This window comes from Nothobranchius furzeri, chromosome 17 (assembly GCF_043380555.1).
Source record: "Nothobranchius furzeri strain GRZ-AD chromosome 17, NfurGRZ-RIMD1, whole genome shotgun sequence".
Lineage (NCBI taxonomy): Eukaryota > Metazoa > Chordata > Actinopteri > Cyprinodontiformes > Nothobranchiidae > Nothobranchius > Nothobranchius furzeri.
Window position 1 is genome coordinate 34821672 of NC_091757.1, and position 24316 is coordinate 34845987.

Below are 24316 nucleotides of genomic sequence, written 5' to 3' on the forward strand. Positions count from 1 at the left end.
GTGAGAGAGAGAGAGAGAGATAAAGAGAGAGAGAGAGAGAGAGAGAGAGAGAGAGAGAGAGAGAGAGAGAGAGAGAAAGTGAGGAAAAAAGGAAGGGGGCGTGTTGATGTGTGTGCTCTGCTGCACAGCCTCGGTAGCTGAGCTGAGCGATGCTCTCTGCCTCTCTCCTTCTCTCTCTCCTTGAGCCGCCTGGCGGTGCCTCTTTCTGCCAAGCTCTGATGAACCATTTTATGCAACATAGCTGCCACAGCCATCGTCCTGGTTCTGCTGCCGGCTGCTTTTCTGTCCATGCTGTACAGTAGGACTCAGCTGCTTTTTCATCGGCACTTTCTGCAAAGGTAATGTACCGTCTACTGTCTGCTGTCAAGCTGTGTGTTTTACTGATTGTTGTACTGACTGCTGCATGCTCCCATTGCTGCTGCTGCTGTAGGCAAAAAAGGTGATCAGAACATTTCATAGTGGTGAAGGTAATTGAAATGCACCCTGCTGCCTCTCACACACTCGTATGAATTTCTTCAGAGATGAATGAGCCTGTTTTCAGCTGTTCTGCACTGGAGAGCACCGTTAACAGTCCAGAGAGGAGCAAGAGGACATTAGGCATCGTTTGCATGCATTAGGAATTCATAGCCTTGTTTTTATGTTGTTTCAGCCTCCTGTCTGGAGAGAAAACATCCTGCAGCATGTTCAATTAATAGGCTACTTAGTTACCACAGTGTGTTTAACATCCATTTATTAAATAGCGTGATTTGGAGATTTGATCTTGTGTCTCTTTCTGCTGCTGAGCCTTGATTGGGCAGAGAATAAAAATGTCTGTAGAATTTGCTTGAATCTGTCAACTGAGAGCTGGAGAAAAGTCAGAATGTGTTGTGATCTGAAATCCATAAATTAGCTCAAATGGATGTTTTTAACGACTGTGGAGGATATGTATTAACAGCCTGTCATCAATAATTCAACAAATTAAAGTGTTAAAGGTGTGTGTGTGTGTGTGTGCGCGCGCGCGTGTGTGTGTGTTTGCGCGCGAGCGTGTGTGTGTGTGAGATTAATGCTGTGTGATGATAAAAGCCTTTTAAGGATCAAGAGTCCATCTGAAACATTCTGCCGGTTGCTTCAGAGCTGACTTTGCAGCCACACAAGCTCCTATAGGTGGCAGTCAGGGGAGTAAACTAGAGCGAAACAGATGATCAGGACTGGACTCTGATTCTCTTCAGTGAAATGATATTCAGTGTTTTTCATGTTTGAACAAGCACAAGGCGGGTTTCCGACGCCTCCCAAGGCCAATCTCTTTAAGAGCTTTCATAATTAGACCTGTCAGGCTCGTCTCACACCTTCTGATATGAGGGAGTACTCGGGCGCTAAACTCCCATTCATACTGTAGCTCATCCTGCCCACCTTGACAAGCAGGCACGGCCATTCATCATTCCACTGGTTATCCCTGGGCTGCTGGCGAGTCACTTTTATCTTCACTATGCACAGAAGACAAGTATTCATCTTTCAGAGCCTAAATGTGTTGGCTCTCCAGTGAGACAGAGGCGCTGTTAGTGAGGAGAGGGTGTGGTTTGGGTGCATACAGGGGCATAGCTAGGGACATCCAGTCCCTAGCTATGACTAGTTTTCTGTTATAGCTAAGCAAATGATAAGAAATCTGGTGTTTGGAGGATGTTATTAATCAAGGAGCTCCAATAATCACACACTCTGCATATCTGATGAAGGCAGATGTTCATTTATTCAGGATTAATTTAGTTGTCTTTACTGCTAGAGAACCAGAGGTTGTAGATCAAAACCCCAAATAATAAAGAATGTCAGTTTATGTCGTGTGAAAAAACAAATGAGTCACTGGACTCCAGAGGATGGTTTAAAAGCACTGAAGAAAACCAGATCAAACATAAATGTGACATTTGTGTGGAGGTCATTCTTGGACTTTGTGCATAAACGTTAATCATTCATCCACTGAAGACAAATCAGACTGGCTAAACCTTACTCTTGAACCAGAGTAACTCCAGTGATTAATCAGCTATAGATGCACACGTATTGATTACTGTCTGAGAGTTTCACCACAATCCTTGTGGTGCTTCATGAAATAATTAGCTAAGTCTGGCAGCAGATTTTAGCTCAGCATCTTTAAAATCAGCAAATTTGTCTCATTTCCTGGAGATTGTTGTTTACTTGACAAACAAAACAAGCTGGGTCTTCCTGTCTCTCTTATTACTTCTACCATCAATGTGGTTGAGATAACTTTCAGAGATTTTATTTAGCATCTGTCAAACTTTTCATATTGAAAATGTTCAGAGTCTGTTTTGTGAATTATGCCAAGCTATATGATATCTGGTTTTTGCTGAATATCTTTGAAATTACCCAGAATGTACTCATCTAGCATCTTCTATTAGCTGTGGTGGCCATCTTGAACCAGGCTGACTGCAAGTGCAGTAGTTGTATATCCGATTACTGCTCTCTGAGAGTTTTATGTAAATCTGCTCATTAACATATAAAAATATTAGCAAACAAGCAAACTCCACTCACCTCTTATCTCGGTCTAGGTCATCCCTGTCAGAGAAGCCCATAGCATCTGCTCCTCAGTCACCAACCAGCTCCTCAACTGGACCCAGAAGCCTTCCCAGGCCTCTGGAGATACAATCTCTCCAGTACATCCTGGGTTAATCATGGGGTCTCCTTCTGGCAGGACACCCACACAACACTTCCCCTGAGAGGCTTCTGATGGCCTGTATCCAGCAGCCCTACTCTACCAAAAATGCGTAGGTTAACACACCTCGCCTCAGTGTGGTTGGCTTTCCCCACCAACTCCGTGACAAAAAGATACTCTTGCGGGTACGCTCTGCATAGTGCTCGGGGAGGGGAGGGGGGGCATCACAATCAACACAAAGGTAGTGCGAGGTGGTCTGTTTGCCACTCAAAACCACAGCACAGCACAACAACTGTAATGTTTCACATTCTGCTCAGTCGCTGGCTTTTTGTCAGACTTTGAACCAAGAAATGGCAGCAGGCAGTTAGGCAGCAGGCAGAAAGCTCTGAACTCCTTCCCCAAACTAATAAGTGATTGAAAGTCCCTGATGTTGTGTTTTTGGACCAGCTCAGCGGGCTAGGAACCACAACAAAGCCGGTACTGAAAAGTTACAGAACAATTGTTTGGAAAAGGCTGTCAAACTGAACCCCATCCATCCGAGTCACGCAGAGTAGTGCTGTTGGGAAAAACAGTACGGGGCATCCTGACAAAACCCCTAAACCATTGTAGCTGGCTCCTCTCGATGTGGAAGAGCAACAGTGCTAGTCTCTTCTTGATGTCCGAACTCCCCTGCCTATCTCTAAACCCTGTCATGGTCTGTTGAATGAACCTTATTGGATTCATGATCTGGTTCTTTAGTTCACCACCCAAAGCTCATGGCCAAAGATGAGGGTGGGACTGTTGATTGACCTGTTAATGAAGAGCTTTGCCTTAGCTCCCTCCCTCCACAACAGACTGGTTAAGCATCACTGCAGATTCAACATGAAGTTGGAGCTCCACCCTTTTCTGGATGAGAAACATAGTCTTGATTTGGAGGTGCTGACCTTCATCTCAGCTGCTTCACACTCGGCTATGAGTCTCCCCCGTAAGAGCTGGAAGTCACAGCTTAATGCAGCTAAGAGGACCACATCATCCAAACAAAGAACAAACAAGATTGTTCTGTCACCAAACTCAACACCACTGGGAAGCACAGGGGTTTGGAGGTCACCCTGAAATTGTTGGGTTGCTAGTTTGAACCCATGCTCTGTCAGTTCTTGTGTCCTTGGGCAAGACATTTCATCCCACTTGCCTGCTGGTGGTGGTCGGAGGGACCGGTGGCACCTGTGTACGGCAGCTCCACCCCAGGGCAGCTGTGGCTATGATGTGGCTCATCACCACCAGGGTGTGAATGACTGACTGTGGTGTAAAGTGCTTTGGAGTTCTCTGACTTAGAGATGGACGAAACGAGTCATTTGTCATTTACCAAATTCTGTCTATGAAAGACTCAAACAGAGCGAGTGGCCAACCAGAGCAGGCAGGCACGCACAAGCACACACACACTCTCACACACTTACACATGCACATACACACACATATATTTTGTTAGTCGTTGATCAAATGAAACAAGAACATGAAACGAAAGAAAAGCCTTTGAAGATATTTTTTCAGATTTATGATCAAACTGGAAAAGTTATCTTGAACTGTTTTGTGAAATGATGCTCTTGGTTGGTCTTAGTGTAAGTCCCAGAACTGCAGTGTGTGTATGATGTCGTCAGACACTGAGCCGTGTTGAGTGAAGTGCCTCCTGTGCCGGTGGTGTGAGACACATGGAGCTGAACATGGCTGCTCAGCAGAGGGTTAGCGGAGTGAGAAGGGCACGGCTCAGCGTGCTGCTGACTGACTGAAGCTAGTCTGTAGTAACAGCTGGAACACTGACTCTGCTGGCGCCTGGACGTGGCCTGAATAAAGCACATGACTCTGCCACAGTGTGAGGCATTAGTGATATGAGCAGCAGGGTCCATCCACGGCCGCTGTTACATAACATCGTCTTCACTGGGAAATCTCTAAAGATGGCTGGAGGAGACGCTGTGACAGCAGAGGGAAAGTGCACTATGATTGTCAGCGTCCACATCGCTGGCGCTGGATATTAGGCCGTCCTGTGCCTCACAAAGCAAGCCTCTAATGTGTCCTCAGGTTATTTCCATTAAATGGTTGTAAGTTTTCTTGCCAAGCCTTCAGATTAGATTCTGTCTGCTCACACACTCTGTTTGTGGACATGTTTTTTCCTCTACGTGTGTGAGCATTTGACTCTGTCTCGTTGCATAAGCATGTGTGCATTCATCTCGAGGTTGTATCAAATAGTTCCCACAGCTCAGATGTAACCAAAGTAGATCTGTAGCTGCCATCGGGTCGACAGATTGACTGCTGTGGTGCAGGCTGGCTGCTGACATCGCTGCAGGTTAGAGCAGCGTAATCAAGTCAGAAATCAGGCTGCATTCATAATTGACCATTCGTGGAGTTGATTGGGCTGTTAACTCATTCCGATGTTAGCACTGCTTTAGTGTGAACAGACTGAGATCAGATCAGCTGGAGGTCAGTCGTGCATGTTGGTGCTATGGACGTGGTTTAGCCGGACTTGTCAGCCCTGAGACAGACATTAGCCGTCATGATTTGTGAGACAGACCAGATAATTGGGCTTTATTTAGTTTGCATAAGATGGTCAGAACCCACAGAAAGATTTGGGCTACAACACCTCTCAGTCACATACTCAGCGACAGGAGCAGAAATAAGGTGTTGGCTGCCAAGTGATAACTAATCACAGATTGTGTCTCATAGATTGTCAATGATTAATTCAGACAAAAACAAAACTCATTATGATGTCTTCTGGGGTTTTTGTTTTGTGACTTTCATATTTTGTTGAACCTTCTGGGCCACCGTAAAGCTGGGCATACACCGGGCATATTTTAGCTCAGATTGAACCATTTTTCCCCTTGTGTGAGACTTTTTTATGGCACAGGCGGAGTTTTGTCTTTTTTGGTTGTCGAGCCTTGATGTCGCATAGGTGGTAATGAGAAGAGATTAATGCCTCATGACCAGCAGCCATGCTGTCACATGAAAACCAAACCTCAGTATGGTCGTGGGGAGCTGGTGCCTAATTCCAGCGGTCAAAAGGGCATCCTGGACAGAGAGGTGGGGGACATCCTGGTCAGAGAGGTGGGGGACATCCTTGTAAGAGGAGGCTTGAACTTCTTTTGTTTGAGCTGAAATTTAATTTAAACATTAAATCTGTTTGCTCCTGCTTGAGATACGGCTCCTGTCTGAGGTCACATATTAGAGTTCAGAAAATCTTTTTATCTTCTGTCTGTCAAATTCAGCAGGCTCCAACCTGCTGTCATGCACCCTTTACTCAAAGGTTAGATTAAGAAAACATTGCTGAGACAGAGGCTACTTTTCTGTCAGCGAAGTCTTCTTACACACTGTTAAAATGACAGCCTGACCAAAGGAGCGAGTGTTGGGTTTTCAAACTTCACAATTTTTACCAATGTTTAATCATCAGAGCACAGATTAGCCGAGCTGGATGATATTAGGGGCTTAATGGATAATGTTAGCTCTACAGAGCTACCTCTTCTTGTAGAATTTGTGTAAACGTTATCTAACCTGAGCGGAGAAAGCCTTCTTCACGTGTCTTAACCCTTAGTGTTCCTTTTAATTTTCCTAACGTTAATGTCCTTTGAGCAAAAAAAAAAAAGCACTTACAAAGCTTCCCATAGAAATATTATTTAATATTTCATAAGTCCCAATTTTTTTACTCAAATTTCATCCTTGGCTTCAGCCCTAACAAAACATAATAAAATATGTGTGTGTTTCTCAGATTTAACCCCTTTATTGCCAGGTTTATTAGCAAAACCAGAAGTTTGAAAACTGTAAAAAAAAAAGAAAAAATCAAATAATTTTTTGTGTGTTATGTCCAGATGACCTTTTTTGTGGGTAAATTGTCACAGCTTTTGAGTGTCACAAATAGGCATAAAAATATTTTTTGCTCACTTTGTAGTTTTTGTGTGATGTCATATTTTCTAAAATACGCACTGTTAAAGTCCTTTGAGCACAAAAAAGTGCACTTACAAAGCTTCCCATGGAAATATTATTTAATATTTCATAAGTCCCCATTTTTTTACACAAATTTCATCCTTGGCTCAGCCCTAACAAAATATAATAAAATATGTGTGTTTTTCAGATTTAACCCCTTTATTGCCAGGTTTATTATCAAAACCAGAAGTTTGAAAACTGTAAAAAATAAAAAAAATAAAACAATCAAATCATTTTTTGTGTGTTATGTCCAGATGACCTTTTTTGTGGGTAAATTGTCACTGCTTTGGAGTGTCACAAATAGGCATAAAAATATTTTTTGCTCACTTTGTAGTTTTTGTATGATGTCATATGTTCTAAAATACACACTGTTAAAGTCCTTTGAGCACAAAAAAATGCACTTACAAAGACAGCCAGTTGAACACTTATTTAAAGCACAAGAACAAAGAAAAAGTGTGTGTGTGCGCGCGCGCGTGCGTGCGTGTGGGTGTGCGTGCGTGTGTGTGTGTGTGTGTGTGTGTGTGTGTGTGAGAGAGAGAGAGAGAGAGAGAGAGAGAGAGAGAGAGAGAGAGAGAGAGAGAGAGGTTGCTTAGCTCACCGTGCAAGCAAGGCTGCGCTTCGGTGTGTGCAACTCATTGCGGTCGGAGGAGGAGAACAGAACCGGTCAGTTTCTAATCTGCAGCAGCTATTCTCCAAGGGCTAGTGATGTGAAAAAATTGTCCGTGGTGAGTGCGGCCGCTCAGTCCGCACTCCCGGAGGGAAGCGTCCTGCTGAAAATTGGCCTCCCCGTTTACTCCTCCCAGAGCGGCTTCCAATAGATTTACCGCGGGAACGGTGCACCCCTCCCCCCCAGAGGCTTGCACGACATTCCCCACGTGAACTGTGCGCCCCTCGCAGCAGATTCGCCACAGGACCGAAGCTTTTCCTCGATAGCTCACCGCCAGTGCTGGACTGACCATAGGGCATAGCGGGCAACTGCCCGCTGGGCCGACCCTTTCATCTTTTATGGGCCGGTGTCTGTTTTTTTTTTTTCCTCTGGCCTCTAGTTGTTGCGGACAACTTGTCCGCGCCGCCCCACGCGATGCCTCGTAAAAGTTGGTGGATTGGCCAATTGGTAATAATACACTCTGGGCTGGACCAATAGCCAGAGGTCTGATGCACCCACCAGTAGTTGTTTGTGAATCTCAGTAAACAGACAGACGAGCTTAACAAAATGGAGAACAAAAAACGGAAAGGAGGAGCGGAGAAAATTCGACTAAAAAAGAAACTGGCCCTTCAGGCTGATGCTGGCACATGTGTTAAAATCTCACAGTTGTTTGGTAGTGAAGGTTCAAGTAAAATCAATTTAGGAAGTGATGGAGCCTCAGCCCAGCGACAGGTTGGAGAAGAAAAGAGGGAGGAGGAGGAGAAACCCGAGCCGGTGTTGTGCCATAAATTGACTCGCTGCCAAAAAATGATTAGCCACCGCGGGATCGCGCACGGTTAGGTAATTGCATTTCTAGACAAAATTCCCCAGGATTTCGCCCTAAAACTCAGCATATCTAGCAATATGGACATTCAGAAAGCAAAGATAACCTCTTCCGGTACTTAAACAGATGTTTATCGCGGATATTAGTGTGGCAGTGTTTGTGGCACCCTGCGCGGGAGCAGGAGGACGTGCTTGTGGAAAGAGGGAGTAAGATGTGGCAGTGTGAGCATCCACAATGTCCCGATTGATGATGCGCCCTGGCTACTTGGCCAAGTAGATGTCCCTTTGGCTGACTGGTTAGAGCGTATGACTTTCACCCGGGAGTCTGGGGATCGAATCCCGCCCGGGTACTCGTTTCTGCACCTTGCCACATTAGTTTTTCCAGTTCGGAAGTTGTTTTAAGTGTTGCTATTTGTCTTAAACGTTCACAATGAGGATATATTAATCCTTTTTGCAATATTTGCGATTGAAAGATGGTTTGTGCCACAAACTTTGTGGTAAGAACTGGCTTTCTTTATGTTACAGCCTTGATACTAAAAAAATAAATAAACAATGTAAAATGGCACCCTGTATTGAATGTAAACGTTGTATAAATGGAATTAAACAATTCTCCAGCGATTTAATTTTTTCCCCTTCCTTTCTTTAGTCCACTTGACATGGAGCCACAGTTAACTAGTTTGGGGCACATTTTTACTTGAAAAAAAGTATTTAAAATGATCAAGCTTTGGCTTTAATGACACTGTGTAGGTTACTATCTATACATTACTTTGCTCTATTTAAAAGTAACAAGATAAAAGCACTTCAGCACATAAAATTAAGATTGTCACTTGCCAAATAGACTACACCCTCCCGTTTACCTATAAGAAATGCCTCAAAATATCTTTAAATTCTTTATTGATGATTTAATTGTAGACAACTAAAATGGCATTTTACTTGCCAAAAAGTGATTGAATCGCTAAGATTTTCATAGAGGCTAAAATTGACCAAATAAGGGTTTTATGTATTATCTGTTGATGTTACTGTACTCATACTGCCTACCGTGTCATCAAAAACACCCCAAAAATGGCAAAAAAAAAAAAAAAAAAGAAAAAGAAAAGAAGATAATTTCCCTTGCCAAAAATTGATTACAGTGTCCTGGTCACCTGTAAAGGGTTACATTTACCTAAATATTACTTTATTTATTATCTCTTGATGTTATTAGTGCCATCACAGGATGCCGGTTGTCTTTCACATTCATAAACACCTAAAAAATGGCAACAAATGATCATTTCCCTTGCCAAAAATTGATTACAGTGTCCTGGTCACGTGTAAAGGGTTAAATTGACCTAAATATTACCTTATTTATTATCTCTTGATGTTATTAGTGCCATCACAGGATGCTGGGTGTCTTCCACATTCATAAACACAGAGTCCTGGTCACCCATAAAGGCTTAAATTGGCATAAATATTACTTCATTTATTATGATGCTGGGTGTGTTCCACAATGATATTTGAATAAACGTGAAAATATTCTGTCCGAATATCTGTTTCTTGTTATAAATATAACAGCTAGAAGGATTTACAGTTAAAATAGGAGAAACACGTGACTCCCCAGGAAGGGTCGTAACACCACTTGCCTCATGCACATAAGTGAACAAAACAAAGCAGCATGGAGACACTCCGTCTCCAACCACCTCTCAGGCAGCAGCCTGCACTCCCAAGTTCTACACGTCACCAGAACATAAACAACCGCAACACAATAAAAGCAGTGTTTTACAAAATGGAAGGCTTGTAGTGTTTATTCTCTTACAGTAACAACTTATCAATTTTTTGGAGGAATTTATTTAGAATTTTTTGGTTTTTATTAATTGTGCAATAGAAAAGTAATCGCTAGATTAATCATCTAAATAGTCATTAGAATAGTCGACTATTCGATAAAATAATCGTCAGAATAATCATTTTAAAAATAATCAGTTACCCCCAACCCTACTTTTTAGAATACCAGGATAGGAAGGATGGTGTAGGTTTACGTTTATTAGATTGATACATAAATACTACCAATAAGAAAGTGTACGTTGGTGTGTGTCAGAAACAGCGTAAGGCTTAATGTCTTTTCCAAAAAAAACAGGTGATGGGCCGGTCTCCAGTCAAAATGCCCGGGCTGAATTTTTGTCCCAGTCCAGCCCTGCTCACCGCGAAGCGGGTTATCTCACAACGGTGGAATCTGCGTTCAAACTTCTTCTCATGCTTGCGGCAGAAAGAAATTAATCCAGATCTGACTCTCATATCTGTAATTTTAGTCAATTTTTGCACCTGTGTAAACTGACACCAACTCTATGTAAACAAACTGGGCTCTGCAGGAATTTGTTCTGCAAAACAAATGTACGCCTTTGAAGTTTTTCAGCCTTCAACCCTAACTTTCATCGATGCAAATACTTTGTATCTGTTGAAATAACAATTTGCAAAAGTAAAATTGTGAGTGAGTATCTGAAATTTTGCAGGAAATCCTTTGTTTTATGTTTAGCATGCCTTTCATGAATATTCATGAGTTCAACAGAGTACATGACCCCCCCCCCCAGCTCAACCACTCAAGATAACGGTCACAGATATGTCTTTTGAAGATCTGTAAAGTGTTTTGATACCTACATGCATGCATGCCTGCACAAGCACACACAGAGTGACACATGTCAAAAAGCTATTTTGCAGAATGAGCAAATTTTGTAGATTCAGTAAAGGTTTATTTTCTGAAGTTACAACGTAAAAGCACAATTACCAAAAATTCTGAACACACACATGCAAACTATTGTATGGCATCTCTAAATAACACACAAACCTTTTTTTTTTTGCAAAACGTATTATAATGGGCAGTCAGAGGTAAAGAAATACAGCAGAATCATTTAATTTAAATGCTGTGTCAGTCATTGCCCTGCTATATATATGGAGAAGTCCGCCATCCAGTGGAAAACGGTAAAAATTGCATATTAAATTTGTGAGAGGCCTGTGAACACAGACACAATAATAATTTTTTTTAATTGTGCTAATATTTATGCTAATTAGAAAAATATGATTTACATGAACGTCAATGGCACAACAAATGCTGAAAGATGCTTAACTGTACAAAATTTTACACATTATAATAAAGGGAGTTGAATATTTTTTCAAATCTTTTTTTGTAATTCCTTCCAAAATACACAACCTCCATAAAAATTAGATAAATTGCATTAACATAGCCAAAGTTATTCACAAAAACACACGTGTCAGCACAGAAAAATGCATTAATGCAATGTAAGGGTTAAAAATTTCTTCATTTTACTATTAAGATTGGCAGCAAGGCTCCTTTAAGTGTTAGGATGAAACAAGTGTTAGGACTATGAGAACAGACTGTTGCTGTTCACTTTAGACCAGGGGTGTCCTAACTTGTCCAGGGGATGTTCCTCATGGGCAAATCACACAATGTGTGATTTTTTAAATTAAAGAATGCAAAATCAGATTATGGTGTACTTCTTTATTTTTAAATATGTGACCTCATGTTATCATAAATCTGAGCATCCACCGTTCTAGAAATTTAGTTGAGAAGTACACAAACTCATTTTAACTTCCTGGCTGCTCTTGCCTAACACAACTTGGTCTTAATGGTTTTCAACAGATCTCTCTGAGGTTAGCTCGGTGAGCTCTGGGATTTGTTCTGATAGGTGAACCATCACACCTGAGGGTGGGGTTCGGGATGAAACCGGCCAGAATCCACATGCTATGATGAATATTTGTCAGGATTTGTTTTGTGATGAAACAGCTTATCTCTGCAGGTTTAATCTCAGTCTCTGTGTCTGCCTCTGTTCACACTCTGGGTTGTGCTGACTGCTTATGCTCTGGTCATTTCAATGTTTGCACTCAGTTCTATAGGGTAACCCACTAAAATCCGGTTTTCCGTTCACACCCGGACAATCTTCTGATTTGCACAGCTTACAAGTTAAGAGCCGGTATCAAAGCACGACCCTGGGCTGTCTGCACCTGTTTTTTGGACACAAGAACCGATGTTCATGCCTTAATGTAAACACGTTAATCTCTGCTTACCTTGCTGGAGGTAAATTTATGACGTCATAGTATTGACAGGCATCGACATAGTCACACTGTACCAATCAGTTCCTGCTGGGAATGAATAATGTGATTCTAATGGGCTCTGGAGCACCATGTTTGTGTAATTGTTTCTAATCAAGTGAGAGTTTGCGGCACAGCAACAATCTGGCTCCACAGAACGAGGAACCAAGGAAGATAGCAACTGTTTGTTGGTTCAGAAGGCTTATTCTTGGATCTGTTGCCTCCTTTTCATGCAGGATTAGAAACTTAGCGAGGTAACTTCAGGTTCAGTTCAAGATATCCAGTATCAGGAAGCTGACGCACTTGTGGGTCTTGTGGGTCAGTGTTGTTCAAAAATTAAAATAATAATAAATACATGATTAATCATATAAATTTAGACCATCTCACACTAAATGAATCTTCTTTTTAAGATTTAAGTAAAATTCATATCTTAACTAATGAGAAAGATCCACTTATCTAGTTTATCACGTGCATACCAGCAGATGAAGAGGAGTACAGGTGGTGCAGGTGGAAGATGGTGGGACTTCCTCCAGGGTGGTGTTTTGTGACGGGGGTGAGACTCAGGCCTGTTTCCAGAGGTCTTCTATGGTTACAGAGGTTCTAGTGCCGACTGCTGTGAGAAACAAACACTAATTGCTTGTTGGCCTCGGGTTGGAGATGTGCAGCTGGGGACAAGTGTCCAAAAATAGCATGGTTGTTCCCATGAGTGGCGGACACAAAGCAACGTAGCATTAGCATTCAGCACTAAAACATGGCACGGAGAGAAAAGGTCAGATTGTGTCGTGCACAGCTTTCAACGTGGGGTACAAATGATCCTGAGCTGCACCAGCTCTGGACGGTGGACAGCTAGCACCACCTCAGGCCGTGTGCCTGTGTGGACCACCGTGGCTCAGCAGCTTCCAGGTCAGTGGGACGAAGTCTTCCCTTCCATGATAGTCCTTTATGCTTTAGCTGAGTTACGGATGTGCCTCTATGACACAAAGCTGCCTCTGGTTCCACCTGACTGGAGCCATGAATAATTAAACAGTGGGCATTATTATTTCCAGCCGGCTTCCCTAGCTTGGCAATACTAGCGGTTTTGGTAGTGCTATCAAGGTTGCCTGCTGAGTGGTTGAACATGGATGTTATTTTAGCTTGCTGGCATCTTGTGGGTCTGTAAGTATCCGGCTGAATGAGTTCAAGTGTTTTTCACTTGCTGCTAAACAAAAGTGTGTTAAACCTAAATGTGGTTATAACGATCACACAGAATCACATCTTATGGGGTGTTGTTTGTTTTGGTTTTACACATGCTACTTATTTAAACACCATAATAACAACATTTTACAGTTTTCAAGATTTGGTTCCTGAAGTTCTGTGATTCGTTTGACACGTTGTTGGGTTTTACGTATCTGCAGGTTGGTGATGTTGGTTTTTTCTGTTTTGCAGCTGAGGAATGAAGTCCTGCCCCTCCACTGTGTGAACTACTGTTTTCTAGAGGACACTAGCAGAGCTGACCAACTCCACCCAGACATTCTGAACCAGCAAAGGCTCCACCAGAAGCTACTGGTGAGGTTCATAAAAACTTGTTGGTGCTGCATGTGCCACTGGGAGTCCAAAGCGTGCTGTAGAGACATTCAATGTTCTTCTCACTGCTTTGGATTATGAACTAATTTCATCCCTAGTTACTGGATTAAAGCACTGCTCACTTTAGTTTGTGTTCATAGAATCCTAATTGGGATTAACTGAGGCCAGAGTTGTGTTTTTATTTTGGTATGTTTTCAATCAATCAATCAATCAATCAATCAATACTTTATTAATCCCAGAGGGAAATTAGAGTTTCAGTACACACAATTCAGAAGAATTGGTGACTGTGGTCATTCGCAACCCGAGTCGCGCTACCTTATCTGTGATCTCCTTTTGTTTGTAAGGGAATCAGAAACAAAGGACGCTGATAGGTAATCATCATCAGGGCTAACAAGCGTTTGTCCAAACAAGAGTCACATTTACGAACGTCTTAGTGCATCAGTGTGTTTTGGCGTAGCATTCACACGTTTCAGGTCGTTTCACACAATGTGATGTCAGTCAACACATTACCACACAGATTAGATGTTCCTAACAGACAAGCTGTTCACCAATATTATGCATCGATTTTGTCTTATTTACTGTGTTAACACAGTAAAATACAAACTTTAGCATAAAACGTATACTTCTATAATAATAACAGGTCAGAAACAACACATCAACAAGTAAGTGACACACAGCTGATGTATGCAGAGTAAAGTGGGTGGACCACAGCTGATACCTGATTGGATTTCAGAGGCAGGTGCTGAAGGTGAATCACCTTGAATGACATCACATGTGATGTTGATGAAAACATGTTGCCTAACCCCAAAGGTCACCCAGATTAGATCCTTTTGTGTTTTCTCTTTTTATAAGTACCCCCCTTTCATCTGATCTTCTTTGCTGCTGTTTTTGTGGATTTGGTGTGTCTGCTCTTGTATTGTCACGATTATTTTGGTCACTGTAAGCAATAAAGTAAAACTTGTTTACAGTAAAGGGAAAAAAATGAACTGCTTAGTTTTTTTCCTGGAGTGATTCAGAATGTGAGCATTAGATGTGGACAGAGAAGGCACGGAGGGTTGCGTGGTTTAGCAGCTCCACACCTGTGGCTTCTATTTCTGATCTGGGTCCTAACTCAAACTGTTGCTGTTATTTGAAATTATTTTACCTTGTGATCTGTACTTTTCTTTGCTGGTTTTATCTGTTTTATTCCTGTCCTGCACTTTGGTGGCATAATTCATGTCTGTTACAGAAATAAAGGCTGAGTTGAATTTTGGATGGCGTGCCTGTAGTAGTAGTTTAACCCCTTCTTTCCACCGGAGCCGTCAGCAGCACGTTACTGCAGCAGCATGTCATAGCTGCTGATAGGAACCGCTGTGGTCAACAGAACCTTTTCCACCGGAGCCGTCAGCAGCCGTCAGCAGCGCGAGTCAGCCGCATCTCAGGAGCAGCATGTCGCGGCCCTTACGCTTGGTTTATGCTTGACACATTCACTTTCCGCTTGGTGATACGGCTCGCGGATGGAACGCGCTTCACAACTCGCAGCGTTTATGGTTCATGCGGCTCATCTCTGCGGTGAGCAAATATTCTCCCTAACCGAACGGGGCAGCATGGAGCTCTACGGCATGCATCCAACAAAACACCATAGTAGAAGTAGAAATGACTGTTTACAACATGGCATTCCAGCATTTTTTAACAGTGTTCTCGTCTTTTCCGACAGTGCGAGCTATTTCTCTCCAAGAATTATTAACAACTTGTTGATCACGGTGATCTCTGAGAGCTGAATCATACAAATGTCTGTATTTACGAAATTCTGCCATACTAGTTCTTGCCGGTCTGCATCCGACCATCTGCGTGGTTAGAAATTTTCCTAGGTGCGCGTTGTGGAAATTTTGGGCCGTGCGGAGGCGCGGCGGAGGGGCGTGGTTGTTAAAATGACGCAATTTCGCCGCGCGGAGCCGTGCGGACCTTGCAGACGCGTCAAGCATAAACCAACCTTTACCCCTTCTTTCCACCGGAGCCGTCAGAAGCTCGTTACTGCAGCAGCACGTCTTGCTCGCGTAAGCTGCTGCTTGGCCCTTCCCACAAGATGCGAAGCAGCAGGGGAGCAGCTGTCACCGACCGAGCACAAAGTCACACGAGTGACTTCGTCAGTAAACACAACAACAAGCAGGAGAAAACTACAACATGACTCCAAAGGTTTGTGTTTTATGTTCTGTCCGTTTTATAATCGCCAATACGGACCTGAAAAACAAAGGAGACCGCTAGCTAGGTGATAACTTCTCACGGGGCCGCACAGTTAGTAACTTTTTTTTAAAGTAAAGCAACCGGAAGGCAGTACGTTTCTTTATTCTGAAAATCTCGGGAGCTTCGCTCTGTTTGCCGCGTCCGATTTCCTGTCTTTCCTTCCCCAAAAATGTCGAACTTGACCCGTTTCAGAGGCGTCGCGCGTAGAAAATAGAACCGGCGCGTAAGGGCCGCGACATGCTGCTCCTGAGATGCCGCCGACTCGCGCTGCTGATGGCTCCGGTGGAAAAGGTTCTGCTGACCACAGCGGTTCCTATCAGCAGCTATGACGTGCTGCTGCAGTAACGTACTGCTGACGGCTCCTGTGGAAAGAAGGGGTTACGCGCCAGTTCTATTTTCTAGGTGCGCGTTGCGGAAATTTTGGGCCGTGCGGAGACGCGGTGGAGGGGCGTGGTTGTTAAAATGACGCAATTTCGCCGCGCGGAGCCGTGCGGACGCGTCAAGCATAAACCAACCTTTACGCAAGCAAGACGTGCTGCTGCAGTAACGTGCTGCTGACGGCTCCGGTGGAAAGAAGGGGTTACCCTCCCACTGTGGTTGAGCAGGATTGATGGTTTATCCGTTGTTGTCCATGTGGCAGGGGTGAGGCGGCACTCACTCCTCAAAAAAAAAAAAAAAAAAAGTAAAACACCTGGGGTCCATCTGACCCCATTAGGAATGCAGGAGGGTTAAAGAGGTCAACAGTTGCCAGTTTTATGAAACCTGGTGCATTTTGACTGAACACATGAACAACTGTTTGACAGAATCATTTCAGTCTGGTTTGCAGTGTGTGCAGACATAGGTGTATTTTATTTAGAAATGAAGTGTTTGCTTAAATCAAGCTAAGAGAAAAAATTTACCAGTAGGCCACTTGGTTAAGTAGATGTGTGTCTGCGTTAAGTGTTTGGGAAAAAGGATCCTTAGTTATTTAAAATGTTAAATAATCAAATTATTACATTAAAGAAAGCCTACATCTGATCTTTTTCTCCAGCGCTTGGTTATATTTGCTAATTGTGTGATGAATATCTTCATATGTGGCTAATTTATCATTCATTGTCCTAAATATGTAACCATTTTTTTAGTACACACTCTTGTTCCTGCTCGGTAGAACAAATCCAACCCACTGTGGTAACTTTTACTTACGGTGGGGCTTGTGTTGGAGTGAGCAGACCCAGTACCGGTGCTGAGGACAGTAAACAGCAGGTTTCCACGGTGACACCTTCTCAGTCGTCCTCAGGCTTTCAGCAGGCTGAGATCTCAGAGCAGAGGCTGCTTGTAATTCCCCCGGTTTCCCCCGAAGTCTGGAGCTGCATATGAATGAGCTCCATCGATTACACCTCAGTGTGCTGCGTTTGCGAAGAGTCGAGCCTGTGTGTGTGTGTGTGTGTGTGTGTGTGTGTGTGTGCCTCCCCACCCACCCCATTTCTGCTGTATTCATGGAGAGTGGTGTTATGGTTGACATCTTTTGACTAAACCACAAGCTGAAGCGTTGTCTTTGACAGTTGGTGTCGGTGTGATTTTGAACACATGAACTGATATTTCTAAGTGACATGATGAGTATGAGGGATTTTTTTGGCAGCGATGGTAACCAGCTAACAAAGCTGTTGGCTGCAACACATTGTTCCTGCCATATTTTCTGGTTGTAGCTAAAATGCAATGCACGAGCACGTGGTGGCACAAACACACTTCACGGCTTTCTCAACCCTCAAACCCCTTTAGTCTCACACTGAGAGTGTGACCCTCTTGTGTTACAGTCCGCCAGCTGTAGTCTATTGGAGTGTGAGGTTAGCACCACGAACTGATTGTTTACATAATGAGAGCGGTGTGAACTTTATTTTTAAATTTTCTGCCTGTGTGTGGCAGGCCTACTTGGTAATTAGCTCGTCAGCATGTCTTCAGGGCTTGTGTGGCATTTCAGTCACGAGCGGCTGCTTTTTCAGAGCAACCAAATATGACTAAGAACCAAGTGGAACGTAAACGGATTGATAAATTTGTTCTAAGCATTAACTTTCAAGCATTAGATCAGCATCATTTTAGCTCTTTTCTTTTGTTTTGGGAGCTCTCTGATCAACCTGGAGTGTCCCTTCACGTCTGAGGAGACACCCAGTCAACATGAACTGGGAGGGGTGGTGTGAATGAGTGAGACAAAGGTGATGTTCAATCTTCCAAAGGAGAAGGGGGTGAGCCAGTTGTTCTTTATAAATGTGAGACATCAGTTACCGCTGAAACAGCACAGTGAGGCTAAGTGAAGAGAAAATGAAAAACTGACAGAGCATTAAGCATTCTTCACAAATCTAATTCAGCCTGCAGCGCTGTGGTGTTCTGACTGAGATCTAATCAACAAACTGCACAAACACGCTTCTGACGGTCTTTTCCTTGGATGCAGAGCTGACTGCAGCCATTGAATTCTTCTGTTCTTCATGTGAGCAGTTCAACTCCAGATAGGCTTGTTGGATCTGAGTGCACAAAACCAGGAGCTCATGGTGGTAAATCATCATGCATCACACTCATTCTACAGGTGGTGAAAGCATCATCCTGAGTATAACAGCTTTAACTATAATAACACGAAGAAGGTTGAAGCAGGTTTTAAATGCAAAAATAAACCAAAAACTGTTTATGTCTCACATATTTAAAAATAAAATTTACTCTGGTCTTCTCAACCCCGAAGATCACCTCAGTAAGTATCTGGCAAACAGCTCTTGGAAAAGACTCAGTTGTTTGTTTCTATTTATTTGTTGCTGATATTTAGGAAAACACATAAAACAATCGTATTGATAATAACTAGAAAGTTGAGAGCTGCTTTATGTTTGGTGGGTTCTCTTTTCTAAAGCCTTCACATTGTTAAAATATTTGACTCTGAGCATCATTTGTTGATTTATTTTACATGACAACTTTAACAAAAGAAACATCACTGAAGATGTGTTTGAGAAATTCACATTTTCCTCCTAATCTATGTCCATATGTCCATTAAACATGAAAATGAAGAATAGAATAATAGAGTCAGATAAAAGCACAAATAGACCTTTTCACCAACACTGGAAACCCCTGGGTGTTGCTTAAACAGGTTTTTTTTTAATCAATAGGGACGTGTTTTCGGCTCCTAAACCGATTTCAAACTCAAAAATTTCATAGTTGTTCATAATATTTTATAGCACCTGTCTCCAGAGCACCCTGGAGCTCCTGTGCAGGCATGCATAATTCTGCTGGATTAACTACGACATTGTAGAGATTTATAACCCTAACCCTTACCCACTCAGATTTAACCACTTTCATCTGTGCATTGTGTTGTTTTCATGCTAATATGGTGTATTTTGTTATTAACCTCACCTGTGGGTGAGTTTAACATGGTGTGGCTCTGAGCCGTCAGAGTTGTGACAGAAGAATGGTAGGTGTGTTTGCTCTGTCGCGTGTGATGTTGGAAAACACAAACATCCTGACTCTAAGTTAACGGCTTCAGCGGGGACAAGGTGTCAGCGTGTTCCTCAGTTGTTTCTTATCTCAGGTCTGTTTCCTTCAGACATGAACATGATGCACACAGAGGTCAACTGCAGATGAATTTAGCTACTTTAGCAACTAAAATAAGCCAAAGCTAGCCATCTGAACTGATTCCTGGTGATAAAATACAGTATGAGAAAATGTTCTGGTCAGAAAACAGTAGGAAAGCCTGTTGACTCTATAGGAAACCCTAAATCTGAGTCCTGGGGAGCACGTGGTGGAGCGGCGTGGCATTGATTGTTGAACGTTTGCAGCTGGGCGTCATTCCCCAGCGCCATCACACCATCAGCACCATGTTAACATCTAGCTGCTTGGTTTAAAGTTTTACTTCCTTAATGCGGCGCTGTTAACTGTGATCATTGCCTGATAAAAATTTGAATAAATATATTTTCACTGAACAGAAAGGTCTGAACTCATTATTTCTGCACAGCACGAACAATAGTAACACGATGCCTTTCAGTGTGGCAGCACATGAGTAACACTTGATCTGTTTCTTGTGTTTAAACCAAGAATCTGAAGAAAAGCTTAATCTAACAAATGTTTAATGTGAAGATAAATTACAGTTGTAGAGCTTTCATTTGGTTTTATGACTCTGCATGCACCTAATGAATGTAGGTGGAGAGGAATCTTGAGCTGCACTCAGTCTGATGGTGAATCACCTCTTCCACGTCGATGCTGACCTAAAATATGCATCACAGACACTGGAAAAAATCCAATTCCATCTCCCAAAAACATGAAGTCATGATCTAAAACCTGTGATGTTAACTTTGTTTTTCGGTGTTGCCTAACTCTCTATGATCCTTTCTTTTACTCCACCCAGGAGACAGGAACACGTGTGAGAACTCCCGCTACGAGATGAAAAGCTTCTGTGAATGCGTCACATTAAACGTAAACTCTTGCATCACTTAGACGTAGTTTTCCGTCTCATCATACCTCTCACCGACACCAAGCCTTCAACAGGAGGTTTTCTACATGAAACAAAACATTTGCATCTTAACTGATGTCAGTAGGATTGTGTTTGTGCATGTACTGATATTGGAGGCCCCGTCTGCTGGGGGCCAGCCCCATGTTTACATCACTTGTAATGAAATTAGAGCCACGTGGCGCCCACACTGCAGGCCTCCACTGATCCTCTAATTCAATTACTCCCCTTATTAATGCTCAGATGCTGCTGGCTGACCCAGGGCCGCGTTCTGCCTTCGCTGCACATCATTCACTCAGAAGCTCTTTTTACCTCTCTAATGGACTGACTAGTTTTCATTGTTTTACTCAAGCATGTGGATTATCCAGGTTTCTGCATCACAACAGCTCATCAGTGTCCTCAAGTCCTATCACAAGGACGTCAGGGGCACGAAAACAGGAAGGCAGGAACGTTTGGTTTTTTTAGATTTATGGATTAAGGTTTGTCCTGAACACCCAACGTAATGACATAGTGTTCATCTTATTATCTAACACTGACTTCTGAGTGATGTAGACAGTCGAGAGTCTCAAGGTCGCACCTGAACTTGTGTGTTCTTGTTAGCAGCTGCCTCATTTGTGATTAGTTGTGAATACCAGCTTCTTATTCAGCCCTTTTCTTTTCTATTAGACGCTCCAGACTGCAATCTATGAGGCATAAATATCTTCTGCAGAAGGTGCATGAAGGAACGTTATCCTAGGTCCTTCCTCTCAGCAGCTGTTAGATGTATAACCATTGTTGTGAATTTTAGTTGTATATTTATCACTGCTCCCAATGCAACCAGTAAACTGTCTTTTGTTCCTGCTGCTTCTTGGTAATTGCACAGATTATATTCTTAATCTATATCTGCTCTCACTCTTGCATTCATGTTCTCACTCACTATAATACTCTACTAGTCTTTTAACACACTGTTTTGAAAGGGGGTAAATGAAATGTTTTTAAATTTTAAATGTATTTTTCATTCTTCTTCGCTCCTGTAGCATACCAGCCTTACTGCTGTAACACCAAAACTACCCCACCAAGGGACAAAACGGAGATTTTCTAGTCCAGATTCAATTCAATTCAAATTCAATAAAAAAATACTTCATTAATCCCAGAGGGAAATTGATTGCTGTAGTAGCTCAGAATAATAATAATAATAAAGTAATCAAAGAGTTATTGTATATTACAATGGCTATTGGCAGGAAAGATCTCCAGTAGCGGTCAGTGTTGCAGCCCAACTGAAGAAGCCTCTGACTGAAGACACTCTTCCGTTGTTGGACAGTCTTGTGAAGAGAATGCTCAGGGTTGTCCATCATTTTCTTGATTCTCTGGAGAATCCTTCTTTGCATTATCTCCTGCAGTGGTTCCACAGTCGTCTCCAGAACAGAACCAGCCTTTTTATTAGGCTGTTGAGCCTTTTCAGGTCCCTGCTTCTGATGCTGCTACCCCAACAGATGATGGCTGAAGAGATTACACTCTCAACAGCAGACTTGTAGAAGATCTGCAGCATCTTGCTACAGACATTGAAGGACCTAAGCGTCCTCAAGAAGTGCAGTCTGCTGTGTCCCTTCTTGTAAACGGCTTCGCTGTTCTTTCTCCAGTCCAGTCTGTTGTCCAGGTGAACTCCAAGGTATTTGTATTCCTGAACCACCTCCACTTCTTCTCCCATGATGGAAACAGTGTTTGACTCCACCCTGTTTCTTCTGAAGTCTAAAATCATCTCCTTTGTTTTGTTTACGTTCAAGGTCAGATGATTGTGTCCACACCATGCCACAAAGCACTCCACCAGCTCTCTGTACTCAGCTTTCTGTCCATCTCTGATACACCCGACAACTGCAGAGTCATCTGAGTATTTCTGTAGATGACAGGTCTCTGATTTGTACTGGAAGTCTGAGGTGTACAGGGTGAAAAGGAATGGTGAGAGTACAGTCCCCTGTGGTGCTCCAATGTTACTGATCGCCTGGTTTGATGTGCAGTTCTTCAGCCTCACAAACTGTGGTCTGTTTGTCAGGTAGTCTTTAATCCAGGCGATAGTTGAGGCCTCCACCTGTGTCTTCTGGAGTTTCTGGCAAAGTACATCAGGCTGGATTGTGTTAAAAGCACTGTAGAAATCAAAGAACATGACCCTCACAGTGCTGCCTGCTTTGTCCAGATGACAGTGGATTGGTTGAAGCAGCTGGATGATGGCATCTTCAACTCCAACTCCATGGCGATAAGCAAACTGCAGCGGGTCCTGATATGTTCTAGTTTGCTTATTCAGGTGGACCAACAGGAGTCTCTCCAGGACCTTCATGATGTGGGATGTCAGGGCAACTGGTCTGTAGTCATCATTGACTGACGGGCAAGTTTTCTTTGGAACTGGAACAAGGCAGGATGTCTTCCACAGGACTGGAACCTTCTCCTGGGCCAGGCTGAGGTTGAAGAGGTGCTGCAGAATCCCACAGAGTTGTTCTGCACAGGCCCTCAGTACTCTGGGGCTGACACCATCTGGACCTAGAGCCTTTTCTCTCCTGTTCAGTCTCTCCAGCTGCCTCTTCACCTGACTTCTAGAGACAGATAGGTGGGAGGGGGAGGTAACTGGGGCAGCAGCATCTCCTGACTTGGTGATAGGAAAAAATGATGTGAAGAAATTAAGATTTGTGGAGAATAAAAAAATATCTGAAATGTTGACATTGACTTCAGATGTTTACACAGAACCATACGTTTTAATCTGTAATAAAAACACATATTTTGCATGATTAAGTGCAGAAATTAAGAGAACATGAGCAAAAATCAGGAAATGGTAGTTTTCCAAATTTTTAACTGATTGTGAATAGCTGGTTCTAGATTTTAATTAGTAATTTTAACATTTTATGTAATACTTTTGTTAGTTTGCTCCTCACATTATGTATGCAACTTTCTAACATAAATTATCTCCAAAACCACAGCAGAATCAGTGTTTTCCAACAGTTTTGAAGCAAATTAAGTGGTTGTTTTGTTTCTGTTAGATGACTTCAAGACATCATAATATAAAACATATACAGCAACTTCAACTTAGAACAACTGGATCAAAGCTCAAACTCACATAAAAACTTTTAAAATGTTTTAAGAAAATACATTTTAATAACATCTGAGGAGAATTATGTCATAAATGACCAACAATCTAACAATAAGATGCAACAAAACGTTTTATTTCTGTTGGTCTGTTGCTTACTTTACTCATTTTCTACCAATATTTGAAAAGCCTAACAGATCTATGTCAAACTGTCATTAATATTCATGGACTCACCTATATTGGCTCAAGACGGGGGAAGGCTGTTGTTGGTTTAGCGTCCAGGAAACAGCAGAGAACGTCTCAGCTAGTAGAATCTAACCGTTAGCATTAGCAACTCCACCACACAGCAGAACTCCTTCAGGCTTGAGTTAATTGTGGAGATAAAACATTCACGATGCAAGTCAGTGGTAGAGTCCTGTTGCTGTTAACCAATCCGAGGCGAGATGTCCAAATATGAGGAAATCAGACCAAATCCAGCTGCGTTCAGCTCTCCTCTGATGTGACTCCTGAAACAGGCGCAGTCATTCCTACTTGAGACCACTGCGGATGTATTGATTAAACAAGTGTCCCACACCTTTAACAATCTGATTTTATCTCGGTGGCAGGAAGTTTGACCCTTGACTTTCAAAATTCAAGTTTTTTTCATATAAATCTATGGCATCAATCTCCAAATATTACTCATCCTCTTGCTTAGTTTATTGCTTCTCTCATTTACTCCGTCAGACCTTTCTTCACCTCCTTCAACCCTCAGCTTGTCCACATCTGTAAATTCTTCAGGGAGGTTGTTTAGCTATTACAAGTGCTTTAAAACACAATAGCTGGTGATTGAACGAAGCATCTATCATAGTCACGAGCTAACTCCAGTTAGTCGGACCATTAAAGTCCCCACAAGTTCAC

At 42.6% G+C, this 24316-nt stretch overlaps 1 protein-coding gene across 1 annotated transcript in view; it reads left to right on the plus strand.

Moving 5' to 3' along the window:
- The first annotated feature begins 315 nt into the window (after nucleotides 1–315).
- Nucleotides 316–24316, plus strand: part of rimbp2b (RIMS binding protein 2b) — a 107383-nt gene continuing 83382 nt past the window's right edge. The window contains exons 1-2 of the mRNA XM_054731342.2: nucleotides 316–338; nucleotides 13551–13670. The gene's annotated coding sequence lies outside the window, so the exon portion shown is untranslated. The remainder of the gene's footprint in view (nucleotides 339–13550; nucleotides 13671–24316) is intronic.